The following is a 17576-nucleotide window of genomic DNA, read 5'->3' as shown; positions in this document are numbered from 1 at the left end:
AAGGCTGTTTTGGCTCCATTTGCTTCTTCTTGGCCATGGCCCCAACACAGTTCCATTTGCAGGGGTCTTGAAGCTGTATGGCTCTGCATTGTTTGTCATGTCCTTCCCAGGTTTCTCTTCCTTGCTAAGCCCTTTTCCTTATCTTTCCCTTTTTTAGCATTTGAAATGAAGGTAGTTGCAGCTCTGTCCTTTAAAAGAGGCTACCAGCTTCAGTGGGGCAGCAGCAACATGCTTCTTCCACAAGGCTATGGGAAGAAATGGGATATGGCTGTTTGGACAGCTCAGAAATCATTGCAGCCAGACAGATTCATGTTAGAATACATTAGGGTTTTGGATGGCTGAGAGGTTTGTCCTTCTTTTCTTTCTTGCAATTTCTCCTGTATGCTTCTATACCCCAATTCTAACTCACTCCCAGCTTGCCCCAACCAAATGCCCTTTTCCACTCAAGCTTCCTAAACCTTTCACAATACATACAGCCCTTCTCCATCCTTTCTTCACCTCTGTTACGGGAGCCTTCTCTCCTTTGTGGCTCTCCAAATGCCACCATCGACCGTGAGGCTCTTGGTTGACAGCAGGAGACAAGCAGAGGCTGGTGTGGCCAGCTAATGGGCTGTTCCCTCAGCCCGGGCAGCAGCACTCACAGAGGACGTGGCCCCTCGCTGCTTCCCCGGCTGCTGCGGCCAGAGGAGCGTGCGGCAGCTGGAGGCTGAGGGAATGACTGATGGACGCCTGAAGGACAAGCAGTGGGATCACAGCATGCCTCACTTCTGTCAGGGAAGGGGCTAAATCGATGAACACACAACAAATCAATTCTGTTGGGGTTTTTTTTTTTTTTTTTGGTAATGTGATCTTTTCCATTAGGATGATCACCGATGCTCCATTAATAGCTCATTCAACTGCCAGTGCTGGGTGGTACCCAAGGCCTGAGGAAATGCAAAATTTATAAAAAAGGATAGTAATTGATCCAGAGAATTGTATAATCATATGATACAAGTGGCAGATTTTATTTTTGTAAGCTGAGTACCTTATTTCCTGAAGCCTGAGATACATTCACACACTATAGAAGCATTATATCACTTACAAAATTATCCAGCCCTTTTTATAATCCAGCATCAGTACAGCCTGTCCCAAATAACTCTTTTTAAGATGCACTCCACAGGCATATTGTGTACCTAATTATTTCTCTTTGTTTTTCTCCGCTATTCATTTCATCCGGTGTCTCCCTCTTTCCAGTGAAAAATTGTCTGTACTTGGAGACATAAATAAAGCCGATTAATCCTTTAAGGACACCCTCCATGTCCCAGCTTCAGCATTCCTGTTGCTGTTTCTCTTTCCTGAATAATATGCATTTCAGTGGATGGCTTTTGAGGGCTTGGGGTGCAAGACTGCGCTGTGGAGGAAGGAGGGGGGAATCTGTGGACCCCCTTCTTCCCTTGTGCAGGAGAGAGGCAGATGAGGGGCTCCACACTGTAGGAGATAAGGAATGGACAGGATAACAGGGGTTTGTACACATATTCCCACTCCAGGGAGAGGGGTTTCTTTCTACTCAGACAGAGGATTTTTCCTGAGATCTGGAGGAAGAATGACTTGGTGGGCTGAGCTGGGACATGCTGCTGGGCATCCAGCCTTCTCCTACCTGCTGACATCCAGCATCCTGCCTGGCACCAGAGCAGGAAATGTCACTGGAGTGACATGCACAGGAGCTTTGGGATTGTCTCCTTCCCCTTTCCCTGAAGGGATCACTGAGCACAGAGGCTGGATCTCCAAAGTGGGGCTTTGTGGTAATCTGGCAACTCTGAACATAGGGAAGCCCAGGGCTCTGGAGAGAGCAAAATAAAAAGAAATGCAATGGAAATCACTGTCTCCCCTTCCTGGCCAACCAATTGTTTCTGGGCCTGATGTGTGGCCAGCAAGTTTTTGGAGACTCATTGGTCTCTCCTCTACAGGTGAAGCCTCTATCTACCTACCTCCATTCTTCCTGAGACCCATCCATGCTCTGCACCCTCCATGGGACTCAGTCCCTTGTGGCACTGCCAGATTCTACAGCCAGTTACCTCCCATGTGCCTGCTCTCATCTCTCACTTCAACTACAACCAGAGAAACAAGCTGGGCAGCCTTCTTCTCTGCCACCCAGCCACCCTTTTCATCATAAGAGCATAACACACACACAGTCAAATGCATATACACAAACAAATGCATTGCAAAAGCTACATCACCTGCTGCGAATGGTGCCAATCTGCTTACAGCACCAAAATTAAACTTTGCTCATGTGCCACAGAAAAGGAAGAGGTTGCTGAAAAGCTGCAGATCCAGGCAAACATCCTTGTATCATTTGGTCCATGCTTCACAGTTTTACCTACTCTCATACATAGAAGGCATCTAGAAAATTTAGCCTCTAGGAGTAAAGCACCATCTTCTGAGAAGACGTTGAAGAAAACTGGCTTGCTCCAAGCCCAGCTAGAGACGATGTGGTTTTGTCCCACAGGTTTATAAATTACTGCTACTGCTGGCTTTTACAGGAATGGGCAGCCACTCTCCTGAGAAGACAACTCAATCTTCAGTTACCTGGTCCCAAATGTTGCACAACAGAGAAGAACCACCTTGAGAAAAGGCAGTATCCCAGGAAGGAGACTCCTCATTGCATTTGGAGACTATTTCTGAGAGCTTTACTGGTCAGGACTTTCTAGCCTAAGCAGAAGGTCAGGCTGACTTTTGAGAGAGAGGAAACTGAGTAAGGCAGCCGCTGTTCATATCTGGGAAAAAGGATATGTGCTCTCAACCTTGTGTATACAGCCTGAATTAGTGAAATAAGTCTTCTGTAAATCATTCCCTTCCTTGCAGCGCTGTTTTCCTCCAAACAATGGAAACGAGAAACTGGAAACATGCTGATATGATAAGCAGGGGAATGAGGACAGGCAAGGTCAGAGGTACTCTTATTACTGTCTTCCTGGATGTAGACATCCATTCTTCACTTCTCTAAAAGCCAAGGAAGGATTCAGTTTAAAGAATTGTCTTAGCTGTGTCAGACCCTTGTCCTTTCTACCTGGATGCATGTGACATGTAACTAAGGAAACTAAACACACTGAAGATGCTTTGGTTTGAAATGTCTCTGCCGAGAGCTGGTTGAAACACAGGACTTCCATTCTGCAAGAAATCCTGACATTTGCAAAAGTTTGGTTCAACAGAAAAAATGAGTCATTTTTCCCCTGAAAAGGAAAATCTGTGGGGAGGCAAAAAAAAAAGGAAAAATAATTGCTAGGGAAAATCAAACCATTCCTATTTTTTTTACATTTCCCCCCCAGTGCAGAACAGAGGAACAGCTGCCTCTGTCTCCTGAGCATCCCTCCAGCCATGAGCTGAGCAGATTCAAATCCCGGTGAGCTTCTGCCTGTGCCAGAGCTCCGGTGGCTCCGGGCTTCCCATGGCAGAGCTCAGCCATCTGGGTCTGGGAGAGGCTGTCCTCACAGCAGCATCACCTCAGGCTGACAGGGAACCAACCCAGCTGCAGATGACCTGCTTCTGCCATCTGATTTCAGTTTTATCTATCTCCCTCTCAGGTTTTAGACAAAAGTTTTTTGGCAAGAAAATTCCTTACTAGTCTTTCTTGATATGTTACATGTCACACAGTCAGTCCCATGGCTGCTACCTAAAAACCCCCAGTATTATTTGTCTGAAGGGAGGAAATAAACCCCATCAATGCAAACTGTCACATGGTTGTGTCAGAGCCCTGAACCTCAATCCTCATCTGTCGAAAAGGGCCGTGGTGATGGCACTCGTGAATGATGAAAGGCATTGTACTGAGATGCTGGAAAAAAACAACCTGTTAAGATGACTGGCTCACTGCTCTGCCCAAAATGGCAACATTTGAACACACAATACGCTCAGAGATGATTAAGCCAGGGAAGTGTAATGATATGTGAAACCAATTTTTATTAATACCAGACTGAAACGCAGTCTTGTACAAGGAAGAGAAATCTCCGTGCTCCTAGTAATGGGGATCAGAGCCTTAATGATCATTACATTACTAAAACTGTACACTAATACCACAGCAGGTCATGGGGCTAAGAGCATATGCTCCTTTCTTTGTATTACATGCTTTTATGTCTTCATTTACTCCACCAATTCTCTCATTATTTCCTCCTCATCTGCTATTCACACACATAATTTCTTCAGCTGACATTCCCCTCCTCTCTCACTAAAAAACAATCGATATTACATCATCTGCCTCTCTGCAATGCCTCATACGCCACAAGACACATTGGAGCAGGTTCCTTTGGGACTTGTTTTCCAGCCCTGCTCCATCTGAATCAGTAAGGGAAGGAGGATGCAATGCAAAGCCCTGAGGTACGGCTGGAGCAGAGCTCGGGCAGCGCAGTGGCTGCTGCTCCAACCTCACTGCCTGCCTGTGAGAAATCCATATGCTGCCATTTGTTCTTGCAGCCTGCCTTAATAAGCCGCTAATGAGGAAAACAGTGTAACAAATTAATTGAGTCCACCCATGAATTAAAAAGGTTGATGATGTTACTGAGGAGTTGCCCCAAGGTAAAAAAAGCAGAATCTTTATTTATTTGTCCCCCAGAAAAAAAATAATCTGATGAAAGTATATTAGTCCTTATAACCTCAGTGAAAGAGCAGCAAAACCTGTCCATCTCCCCTCAGAAAATGTGTATCATTGGAGAGGAATGACCATTCTCACGGCTCACTCTCTTGGCTGTGTCACCATAAATTGCTGGGTGATTAAAGCCAGCTCATTTCTTACAGTACTGTTTGGCTTTGAGGTGCTGTCTTCTGCTCTTTCATGCGCTGCTGTCTTGTAACAGGGTCATATGAAACAGAGACCTTGTATAATTTCAAAACATAGTGTCAGCTGCATCAGGAGGGAGAACTCTGCATTTTTTTCCCTTACATATATTTTTTTCTTTTCATTTTATTTCCTGATTCAATACTGCCTGTCTTCCCTTGCTCTATCTAGCTAGCATTTGTTACTCCTGGGCTGTCTGCAAAGGAAAGCTATCTAACTCTGAAATTTAATAAAAGCCTCTTAAGTGATTTGGGACTGCGTAGGAGAAAGAGAGATCTTTAAAAGCAAACATTACTGCTAGGATGTACATGTAGCTTAATAGGATTTTCTCCTTTGAAAAGAATATGAGGTCTTAATAAGAATACTCTGTGAATCTTATTTCTTAATAAGACAATCAGAGATTAAGGAAGAATGGGAAGATTTTATTTATTTAGGTATACATCTAAACATATTTTGGATGTTTTCAGTGAAAGCTGTGTCAAAAGATATCCCAGATCTTAACAACATTGAACAGGGATTATAATTTTTCCAGCAATTTATTTCTGAACACCATTTCCTCATCCTCTCTGCTGTTTTGTCTGTAATTTGCTTTTGCCTTTACCCAGTCTCTCCAAATTTCTTTCATCCTTCCCCGTTTTTTTTTTTTTTTTAATTTTCTCAGGCCAGGCTGCTGCTTTCTGCAGGATGACTGAGAGGAGTGTGAAAATGAGTCGCCCAAGTCTTACTCACAGTTTCCTCTGTGTTTGCCCTGCATTACTGGGACAGACCAAAGCTGTCCAGATGAAAAGAAGCCCACAAGCTACTCTGAGTAAGCTCCTGTTTAGGATCCTTTAGTGCCATACATTTTTTTCCCCTAAAACAGGATGCTCTAAACCAGCAGCCCCTGTAAAAGATAAGCAATGTAATTATAGCAACGAGATAAAAGCAGAAATGGCTCTCAGACAAAACCTCTGACGATTAGATCAGAAGTGATGTGAAAGGACACCCACTGAGGAAAAAGGAACTTGGCACTGATAACGTGAGGCAGTACCAGACAGACCTCAGAATATCATTTCCTTTAAAAAAAAAAAATTTAAAAAGCCCAGAAGCTCATATCAAAAGGGCTCATGGGTCTGTATGGCAGGTGTTTCTGCCCCTTTTTAGGTCCTCCTTGAATCCAGGCTTGATCATGTTCTGATATTGTATAGATGAAGTGTAAGAGAATAGTGAAAAATGCCATATTTTAAAATACAATTACTGCAGCATGTCAGAACTAGAAAGAATGGCAAGGAACATCAGAAGGGTCTTGACACAGCAAGATAACTGGGCAACATTATGGCAAACGAAATGGAGTGTAAAATCTCCAGGAGGCAGTGCAGAATGGAAGAAATAATTGACTGTAGTCACTCTGAGGAAAGAATATATTGGAATCATCAAGGGAAATGAAATGAAAGCGGCTGGTGAGTGCTGGTCCAAAAAGTAGTTAGGGAGTTGCTAAACGTAAATGGAAAGTGTTACTGGATAATGTTGATACAATGATGTAAATAAATTATATGATTGACCTTTAGATGTTCACATACATGCGGTCTTTGCAAATAATGTAGCAGGAAATAGAAGGAAGTTCAAGAAGGCTGGAGGAAATGCAGAGGCATGGACAGGTTTCCAAAGAGACTGAAAACATCAAAATCACTGCTCCTAGAGTGAATATAACAATGAGAGAGAAGAGAGAAGAGAGAAGAGGCCCAGGAGAGCTCTAATTTATTTTTCCTCCAGCCTAAATATACTAAAAGCGAGCACTCAAACAAGTTAAAACTAAGTTGGAAAACACCCCTAACTCATCATGCAGCTCATCTTGAGATACCATCCACCTTGTGGGTATCCCAGAGTTTTCTTGCTGAGAGCCATGTGGTCCACATGCTAATGTCAGTGAGGAAGCTGACACTTGCAATGTGGCACATGCTGGGTGCTTCCTGCTGTAGTTGCACTCAATTTCCTCAGAGCAGCCAAACCCTCCCCAGTGCGACCCAGCCAGCACATGGAGAGGTGCACAGGGTGGGCAGGGCAGTGTGTGTCCCCCACAGCAGCCACTGCCACCAAGGGCACCATCTCTGCTCCTGGGCACCCACCTGCAGCACAGAGGTGCTGCTGGAGCTCTCAGAGCCTCATCAGTGCACAGGGCACTACAGAGAGAAATGAAAGGAGACATCAGATGTTGAAACCCAGCTCCTGTCTGAGGAGCAAGGGCAGGGAGAGGTACCACGCTGATGGGCAATATGCAGAGGCCAGGTGCCACCCCAGACACCTGTCCCAGGGCATGCACCATACTGGGGCAGGGTGATGCTGTGGAAGGAAGGGGGAGGACAAAACCTGTGCCACTTGCTGCTTGGCAGATCTGCCATTGTGCAGTTTTCTAACCAGTTTTGCTCTCTGCCTCCCTCTTGATAACTCACCTCCCTGCCTGCCTTCTTTGTCACAGCTATTCAACTCCCTGATGCAATTAACCTGCTGGTCTCCATTTCACAGGCTTTAGATGCATTTAAGCCTTAGAGTAGTTGCCTTAATATCAGTGAAAACATTTCAAAAAGTGAGAACTATTAAGTGAAGAAGAGTTTACCTATAATTTGCAGCAATTTCTCGCATTTCAATTCTGGACTGTGCAGCTTTTTGAGCCAAAAAGATTTAGATGCTTTATATGCAAGATTGTTACATTCTCCTAAAGCAATGAATGATTCATTCCAGTCGTGACTGAAAAGCTTAGGACTTGCCTACAGTTGGAAATTTACCAAAATAGTTATTCTGGAAGAAGTCTTGGGGTAGTGGCTCTTCTTCTGGAATTAAAATGCCCACACAGTGTTTGATAACACCGTTGTCATCCTAGAAGAGCTGTTCTGCTACATTTGCAAGTGTTGACCCTGGTGTCAGAGACTGCCAAGCAGGTTATCCTTGCTGTGGGATTTAAGACGAGGAGGTAAAAAGGGCTTGTTTTGGTGTCTGAGATCTTTTCTGCAAATGTGTTTCTGAGAGACCCATAAAACTAAATGGGTGGGAACAACATAGCAGATTATTAGCACCAATGTTCTTCACCAAACTGGAGGCGTAGAAGTGCAGTAGAACTAATTTTATGACCTAATTTCTAGTTTAAGTTTTTCATCAGAGATTGCCTGGGACATAAGGACACATTGCTATATTTTAGCAATATTTCTTCCTAGTTTCATGTTACAGTTGCTAGCAGAGAAAAAGTTTTGGTTTGGCCCTTGATACTTCTTAAAACCCTCATTTCACTATATTCCCAGCCAAACTGATGCAGTGCAGGGTCAGAATGCCAAGAAGCCAATGTGCTGCTTCCCTGGGAGTGTGAAATCTGGCAAGTCCTTTAGATGCTTTATTTTTCCATAGTGCCTCTGAGGGACAGAGTCCAAGCCCAGCCAGGCTTCTGTTCCCTGCAGACCTAAAGTCCACTTGTGCTGATGTGAATCTAGAGGTCTGCTGCCCAGCTGCACCCTGTACTACATGATTTTGATCTTCGGGAGCAGCAGATTCCTCATGCTGGGACTTCCATTGGGCTAGATGAGGGCTCTACACATAAAATGTTGCTCCAGAAAAAAATCGGTGCAACAACCCCATACACGAGGGTACTGCCTCCAGTGCCCTGCCTCCCAGCCATGTGTAAGGCTCCTGGTGTTACACGTGCCAAAAAAGGAGGCACTAAATTCAGTGGGAAGTAGTTTTGACTAAATTTTTGTGTTTGAAGCCTGTGTGTGTATAACAGTAATTTGTGGTTTTGTTAATGCCTGAAGATGCAGCTTCCAGGCAGCTTCTGCTGTTATAAGAGGTCATGCCCCTGGTATGGATCTTGCCCTGTGGAAGAAAAGCCTTCAACATAACAGAGAAAGGGAGGTTCAGCATTCCTGGTATTTCTACATTAAAAATGAGCAATAATTAATAAAACAAAATGAAGATTTTAGGTCCTCAAAATGCATAAGTAAAAGAATAAAAGTGCCAGAGGGCACAATTGCTACCTTTTGCAGCCCCTTGCACTGACTTCTAAAAGCCAATTTCCAGCAGTGCCATGGCCAAAGCCAGTCTCCAGTGACCTCCATTTCCATTTGGTGGACACAGCAGAGCTGACACTGACTGAAGAAGGAATGAGAAAGAAATAAATCACTTTACTACCTCTGCCATAGCCTTTATTGTCGGTTTTTAAACATATCCCCATGGACTAATATATGCCGTAAAACATAACATAAACAAATATAAACAGCAATGCACAGGCAGAATTTAAGACCACCCACAAACAGTTCATTTTCAGGCATCGTAAACTGGCATGAACACATTAAATTCTATGCATATTGCTGGAAAAATATGACTGGGAAGGGTGCCTAGAACATCTCACATGTTTCTGCCCCAAGACAAATGTATTCTGGGCAAAGATTACCAAAGTAATGACTAAGGATTACAGCCATGTTTGGAAGAACTGTTATCTATCCTCCAGGGTGGCAAGAGGGAAAGGAAATCTCTGTGAAGAGAGAAAGGGGTGCTCTGACATTTTCTACACCAAAGGTATCATATGAGAGACATGAAGATCAGAAATGCCTCCAAGCACGGACTTAATGATTCTGATGGGTGTCTTCCAACTCAGCATATTCTATGATCCTTTAAGTTCAACTCCTGGCCTTGCACACAACACCTCAAGAACCACACCAAGTTCCTGAGACCATTGTTCAAATGTTTCTTGAACTCTGTCAGGCTTGGTGCTGTGACCACTGTCCATTTCTCTGATTTCCCAAGGCCTCTCTGCAGGGTTTCACCACTCTTGAGGAGGTCCTCCCAATTTAGCGTTGGAGGCAAACTTATTTAATATTTCTTCAAGTCCTGTGTCCAAGTTGTTAATGGAGATGTTGCAGAGATCTGGGCCAAGGATGGATCCCTGCAGAACTCCACTAGTGTCTGATGTCTGTCTGATGTCACCCCACTTACCACAACCCTCTGTGCCTGACCTGTGAGCCTGCTGCTCCCTCACCATGTAACTTGGTTCTCCAGCTGTGTGCTGGACATTTTGTCCAGAAGGATCCTGTGAGAGACAGTATCAAGGTCTTAGCTGAAATCCAAAAAGATTACTTCAACTGGCTTTCCTAGGTCAGCTAGGTGGGATATCCTGTCATAGAAGGAAATCAGGTTTGACAAGCAGAACTTTCCCTTCATGAAGTTGTGCTGCCTGTGGCTAATGACTGCATTGTCCTTCAGGTGTTTTTCTACACCTCCCAGAAAAGTATTTTGCATGGTTTTACTAGGTACTGAAGTGAGACTGATAGGCGTGTAGTTTTTAGGGTCCTCCTTCTTGCCATTCTTGAAAATTGGGACAACATTTGTCAGCTTTCAGTCAGCTAGACCTCTGCAGAGTCCAAAGACTGTTCAAAAATCACCAAGAGAGGTTTTGTGATGACATCAGCTAGTGCTTTAAGGATTCTTGGTTGAATCCCATCAGGCCCCATAGAGTTGTTGGCATCCAGCTGGAACTGCAGATCCTTCACATTTTCAGGGTCAGTTGGGAGATGATCATTCTTGCAGTCATGGTCCTCCAGCTCAGGGCACTGAGACCCCCTTAGTATGTCATCTATGTTGAGGACAGAGACAAAAAATGTGTAAATGTAAACATATCTGCCATGTCCTTGTTACTGTTTGTGAGGTGACTGTCCTCATCTTGCAATGAGCTGATGTTACTTTTACACTGCCTATTGTCATTAATATATTTGAAAAAAACCTTTTTTTTTGTCCCCCACAGGTCTAGACATCTTCAAGTCCAGCGGAGCTTTGACCACATGAAATTTCTCTCTGCAGTGGTTACCAGCATCTCTGTATTTTTCTCATGTCACCTGACCTTGCTTCCACTGGGCACACACCTTTCTTTTTTGCCTTATTTGCAAAAGAAGATTCCTGTTCAGTCAATCTGGCCTTCTGCCCTTCCTGCTTGACTTCTAACATTTAGAATTTGCTGCTCCTGTGCCCTTAGGAGGTGATGTTTAAAAATTACTAGAAATTATGGACCACAGCACCTGCAAAAAACTTTTTCCCAGGAGTCTTTACTGACTAGTTCCCTGAGCAGCCTGAAGTCTGCTCTCCTCATGTCCAGAGTTGAGGTTTTGCTGGCACTTTTCCTTCTGTCAACAGAGATTTTAAATTTGATCTTTTTGTGGTCACTGTGGCCAAGATGGCCACCAACCTCCACTTTGCTTACAAGATCCCCTCTGTTACTAAGCAATAGATCAAGGAGGACAACTTTTCAAGTCAAGGTCCCTTAGGGCCTGTTCCATAAAGTTGTCATCTAGGATTTTTTGGAATCTTCTGGCTTGTATTGTAGCAGCTGTGTAGATGCTCCCAGCTGCAAGCTGAAATCTCCTATAAGGACAAGGACAGCTGACTTGGAAGTGTCCCTTAGTTCCTCAAAGAATAATTCATAGGTGTCATCATCCTGTCTAGGAGGCTTATAGTCAGTTCCCATGATGACATCCACATTACTTGTTTGTCCCTCGATTCTTACCCAGAGGTACTCAACTGTGCCACTGTCAGGTGTGAGCTCCATACATTCTAACCTTTCTATTAGTGCCACCCCTCCACCTCTTCTGCCCTGCCCATCCCTCCTGAAGAGCCTGCAACCATCCAATAGGGCACTCCAGACACAGGACTCATCCCACCAGGTGTTGTTTGGACCAGAGATGTCAAATCTCAGGGACTGGGCCAAAACCTCGAACTCTTCTTTGTTACTCTTGGCAGGTGTGTTAGCAGAAAAACCCTTCAGGTGTGGTACATTGTAGGCAACACCCCATGAAGCAGATTGAGGCATCCTATTAGTGCTCCTTTCCTGAAGTTTTGTGGATGGCACACCATCCCACTGCTCATCACTGGCAGGCCTGGTTTTGTCCCTTTAGGTCCAAGCTAGTTCAAAACTCCATCAATTAGCGCTGCTAGCTCCTGTGCTAGAACTCTTTTTGCCCTCTGAGAAAGGTGCAAGCTTGTGGCTTCAGACTTCATGGGGGGAATTCTGTGAGGCAGAGAGCGGGCCTGGGAGTCAAATTGGCTCCACCTTTCTCTGGGCACCCACAACAGGAACAGCAGCATCAGCAGTACATGCAAGGTTTGTATGAAGCATGCCCTGATATTCAATGCAATAATGGCAGCAGGAGGACTCTGTACCTGCAGCCCAGAAGCTCAAATGAAACCAAAGCTCTGCCTTTCCCAGAGCCTGCATCCCCAGGTGCTGAGCATGGCCCACTGCTTCATAGCAGCTTGAAGTAGCCCTGATGTTCAGCAGCCTTTTCTGCAAAGTGTAATTACTTTCCATCCCCTCTATCCCATGAGGGCTGACAGCACAGATGTAGCATTTAAAATACAGAGCTGAGCCTGGCCTGCAAACAGAGAGTCTGATGCAGTTCTGGAGTACTCAGGGAAAACCGTGTCCATTTTAATGAGACATCACTGTTAGATTAATTTGTGGGATTCTTTAACAGCCAGACTGCAGAGACGACTTTTAGTCCTGCTCTGTTGTAGGGTCCCAGGAGTGTCTACTGTATGTCATGAGGAAAACATACCTTGCTAATAGATGAAGGCTAGGAGGGTCCTATTTTCGAGATATATTTCAGCTGATGAGACTGGTCTGTAAGTCAGATACAAGCATGATGAGAGAAAAATTGTGAGATAAAATGAGACGCAATTCACCTGTAAAGATGGAGTTTAACTGTTATGCAAGTGTTCATTCCAGGAGCTGAGCATTGGAGATAGTATTTTCCTAATCACCACTATTCTCTGTGTACTCTCCTTCAGAGCATTGCATTCCCTGGAAAACTGATGCTGGCTCATGAATAGGCAATTGCTTGTTACCTCCTTGTCCTCCTGCCTGGAGGAAGGAAAGGAGGAAGGTGCCCCAAGGATACATTTCCCCTTCTGGAAAATGGTAGCTTGCAAATGCAAATGATGATTTTTTGGGGTTTTTTATCCTTCAGGAGACTCAAGGCAGAAAATACTTTAGAAAGCAGCCTAGTACAGGCTTGCCTGCAGAAGTTAGGAGTGAGACATATACAGGCTGATGCAAGGGGTTTTAGCAACAATCAGAGATTCATCAGCTCTCAGGAGAAGATCATACGATCTGGGGGACTTCCCTGGCAGTACATTGAGAAAGACCAACCATGGCTTACCAGAAGAGTGGGATGGAGAATTAAAAGGGGATGAAGATGCTCTGAAGGGCAGTCCATGACATCACCATCAAAAGCCTGGTCAGCTAATACAGTGAGAGGGCGTAGGGCAAGCATTAAGGAGAATGGCCAGATCTGGGCACTGCGTGGGGACCCCATGTCGTGCATTCTGGCCTGCAGAGACACAGCACTGAGGGCTGACCCCACTTTCAAGCAGCAGGCTGGGGGAGAGGAGCATCACTGCTCCTTGCCAGGAGCAAGACTAAATGGCCACTGACTGCTCCCAACCTGTTGCAAAGTACTTGGCCCTTGGAGTTATTATTTACCTCCAATGTGTGCTTTTATTTGCACTTTCTGCAGAGCTAGCTTGCCAATATGTGGGAAGAATATTTTCTTTTGGTTTGCAACTGGTATACCTGGAGGTTTAACTCCAACTTGTTTTGGCAATCCAATAAAAAAATATTGAAGCTTTTATGTTTGTTATGTTAACAAGTTGTGATGTTTGTTTTAGTTTAAGGCTTATATTTTCTATAGTTCAGCATGAAGCTCACTGCACTTTATGAAAAATTTAAAAAGAGCCATCGGCTTTCAGTTCTCTGTTTATGTATTTCTCTTTCAATCACTTATTAATGTGTTATTAGAAAATAGGAGGTTGCATAAAAGAAATTGTGTCTTTTTAATGTAAATGTGTGGAATGGGATTGGCAACTCAATGAACCTTTAAAATACATTTATTAACCTATTTACCTTTCTGAAATTTATGTGTGCTTTATAGGCAAGCTTAGTTTAATTTCCATATTAAGACTTATCTGTAAATATAAAGGGTATAAACTCTCCCTTTAAGAGGGAGAAAGTAGCAGATCCAATCGTATTAAATGGTAGCAGATGTTATTTTTCTCAAAGAAAATTATTTAAATAAATTGCAGAGAAATCTGAAGAAAGAATTGAGGAACTGAACCTATGCTTCTTCTAGAAAAATACTTTTGGCATTTGTGTTCCGGAAACATGGTCTATTATAAAATAATTGAAAACTCCAGTTCCTGTAGTAAGGGTCCCATTTTTAATAAGAATGGATCTAATGGTGATGTACCCAACAGACTGAAGAACAATTGAAAGCAAAGTCATTTCCCAGCCTGCAGAGAGTCCTTCTTGAATCTCAGAGGCCATTTGCTGTCAGATGACTTTCAAGAATTTTTAAATCTATCTTTGACACTGCAAGGGGAAAAATATGACTGCCCCAAGCACTCAGCCATAGCTTTTATCAGCAGGCTGAAGAGTGCATTTCCATAGCACAACTTTTCTCACTGAACAACTAATATATCTTGCAATGGCACCCACACAAATTCATCCGGTGGTGGCTTTGTAGAGATGTCACATCTGCTCAGGTGAATATTCATCAGCCTCCAATTTTTCTATGCTTGTCTGGTCTCAAACTGCAATAATTGCTTTTTTATTAATGTCTGAATTGTGTTTTCACAATGTTGTGTGTAACCTAGAAGAGTGGCTGCTCTTTGTACAGTCAGCTCTTCCCTCTCCCATCCCATGGCTGCCAAGAATCTCAAATACAACTGCACCTTCAGTGCAACAAGAAACAAAGAAAAGAACAACATGGTCTGCAGGTCATATAAGACTGGAGCAAGGGCAGCAAGTCAAAACAATGAAGGTATAGGTTGATTTTTTTTTCCCTTTCCACTGTTGCTCCTATAATTTAACTTGACATCCAACCTGACAAGAAGGTGAAGGCAGAAGAGTTGTGTGGTTGAGAAAAAGCATATAGAGGAGTTTTCTCTATTCACAAGAGATCTAATAACCCACCTATACATCCAAAAGGACAAAGATCCCATCATCCTGGGATCCAGATCCCTGATAGTGGGCTGCTTCTGGTCTGTGTCCTGGCTCTTGCTGCCCAGCACATCTCTACTTATTCACTTTAAAATTCTCATCTCTTTAAGCAGAAGCAGAGTGCTCTCCAGGAATGTCCTCTCTGTTACTGCTAAGCCAGACTGATGAGAAATTCAGCCCTTCTCACCTAAGATCACTTTCCTATCCTATCCTCTTATCATTTCAGGCAGATCCAGTCTGTAAGCTCAGCTGTGTCAGCTTAGCGGTTCCTTCTTAACATCAGCACTTGTCAGGGAAATAGAAACTGCAGATTTCCTGGTGCTTAGCACAAAAAAGAATCCTCTGGTCTCTCACTGAGGTCTCTCAGAGGAGTTCCAAGGTAGCCTCCATGGTCACCACCAATGGACTTTCCTGCTGGGACTGAGTGAATCATTGAGAGCTCGCTACAGGGGGGAAGCAGCCAAAACTCTGCTAATCAAGCATCCAGTAAATTCAGCTCCCAATCTTCTTGTCTCAGCTGCTCAGGAATAGAGGACTACAAGGAGCATCACTTAGGTCCCATTAAGGGCACAGCTGGCAGGAAATATCTTGTTGGCTCTGATAATTTGAAAGTGCAATGGATCAGCTTGGGACACTTCAGGCATTTGGAGCATGTAAGCCCTGGATTACCCCATTTATTGTATAGTAGCAGCAGTTCTAAAAGGGGAAAAAAGTTAGGGATGTAGTTTCTGTTTCAGAAAATTATATATGTAACAACTTTGTCCAGAAATATGTGGGGTAGCATGAAATTGTGAATTGCTATTTATTTTTCCAACATATTTTGAACACAGACTATCAGAACGGCTTTGCAGTTAAGCAGAAGTTTAAAAGCATTTTATTATGTGTGATTATAAAGATACATCTTTAGCACCTTGTCATGTATTCAGAGGAGATAGCCTCAAACTTGACTTTCCTTCCAGCAGCACCTCCTTCCCTCATGGCATATTCTCTTTGTTCACATTTTAAGACTGAAGTGCTAAGCTGCAGAGACCACTAGAAGCAGCTTCAATCATGAGGAGAAAGCAATAAACAGGCTCAAGGATTTGGATGGAGAGAAAGAGGCCAAAAGGAAAAAAAATCTTTTAGTATAGTTGAAAACAGGTTTACTGCCTTCTTCTCCTTGAAAGTGGATTATCACATTTCAGATGCAGCATTTTCAGACGTATTTTTCACAGTGTTTTTCAGTCTTCTGGGAAGGAAATATGCCTCAGCTTCATTGTAAAGTCTTGGAGGCAATATGTATCTCATGCAATACAAGTTAATCTATTTTGCTCTCTGGTTCCTGCAACTCAAGTTGTTAAAAGAGAGGAAAACCAGTATCCTCAACTGAATTTGGATGCCCGGTATCTGAGTTTCATAAGCTTGTCTGTCCCTCAAAAGCCCAGATCAAAAGACCTCCTCCAGCATAGTCTGGCTTTAAAAATGTGGGTGGTCCCAGTGAGTTCAGCAGCACCTTCTATGAGTTGTGGGATTAAGGCCTCCATGTTCATACTCTGTTACATACTTCAATGCCACTACATGCTCCTGAAAGTTATGAATTGCACTGTGTTCAAACAGAGACCTGAGGAACAAGTAACTGGCCAGGCCTGTCATGGAGGAACACAATGGCCTCAAAGTCAGTGGTGCTGCACAGACTCATCAGACTTTTGCAGCTGTGGGTTGTTCTGCACATGCACAACAATGAATTAGTTCTTAGCTCTACAAATGCAGAGAAGAGAAGAGAAGAGAAGAGAAGAGAAGAGAAGAGAAGAGAAGAGAAGAGAAGAAGAAAAAAGAAAAGAGAAAAGAAAAGAAAAGAAAAGAAAAGAAAAGAAAAGAAAAGAAAAGAAAAGAAAAGAAAAGAAAAGAAAAGAAAAGAAAAGAAAAGAAAAGAAAAGAAAAGAAAAAAAGAAATGTCAGGATTTCTGGAAGTTTATCAAAATCTGCAGGACTGTTGGAGTGTAAGATTGTGTGGTTACATTGTGTGGCTTTACTGATGTTCCCTGGGTGGTGTGATGAGAGCTGGCTTGATGTTAGAGGGAGAGCACAGCATGACATTATGGCAATGTAATCTGTAGCTGCATAGAAATACCCCACGTGGAAGGGGTTGCCCTGAGCTGAGTTCCTGTCCTGCCCCACAGGCTTCTCCTGCTACAGGCAGAGCTGGGCAGGTTGAGTGGAGGAGGCAGTAACCCATGCAGCAATACCCACTGCCAGCCCACATCTCTTGGAGCAGGAGCAGGGAGCCCTTCTGGGCTGGTTTCCTGCAGATCCTGTCCCAACCTGACCCTTCCTCCCTCCTCTCCTAAGAGGAGCAGCCTACTAGTCCCCAGGAGGAGATGGTGTTGATCAAAGGTGTGGGGGATGGGAAAAGCAGTGCCTTTTTGCTCTCTGACCACCTCGAATTCCTTTCAGCACCACTTCAGTACAATGAAGTCGCTCTGAAACCTTGCACACATGTGCCTTTCCCTTTCCCACAATCTCTCTGACCCCCTTTGGCCCAAGCTTCACCACAGAGAGTCCACTGACTCTCCTTCAGGTCTTCTACTACCCTTCCCATTATTCCCTATTTCATTTTAGCACTGATATCAAACTGCACTTTATTACTCTGTGAATAGCTGTGTCTGGTTAGGTAAAACCAGTTATTTGCACTGCCTGAAAAGAAATACTCTGCAAGTAATTAGTTCTTCACAATTTTCAATCCAGATGATTCTGTACCGAGTTTAGGGCTCAGTGCTCAGTGTAGTCCTC

This window comes from Sturnus vulgaris, chromosome 3 (assembly GCF_052056855.1).
Source record: "Sturnus vulgaris isolate bStuVul1 chromosome 3, bStuVul1.hap1, whole genome shotgun sequence".
Taxonomy (NCBI): domain Eukaryota; kingdom Metazoa; phylum Chordata; class Aves; order Passeriformes; family Sturnidae; genus Sturnus; species Sturnus vulgaris.
Note: the sequence above shows the minus strand (reverse complement) of the source record.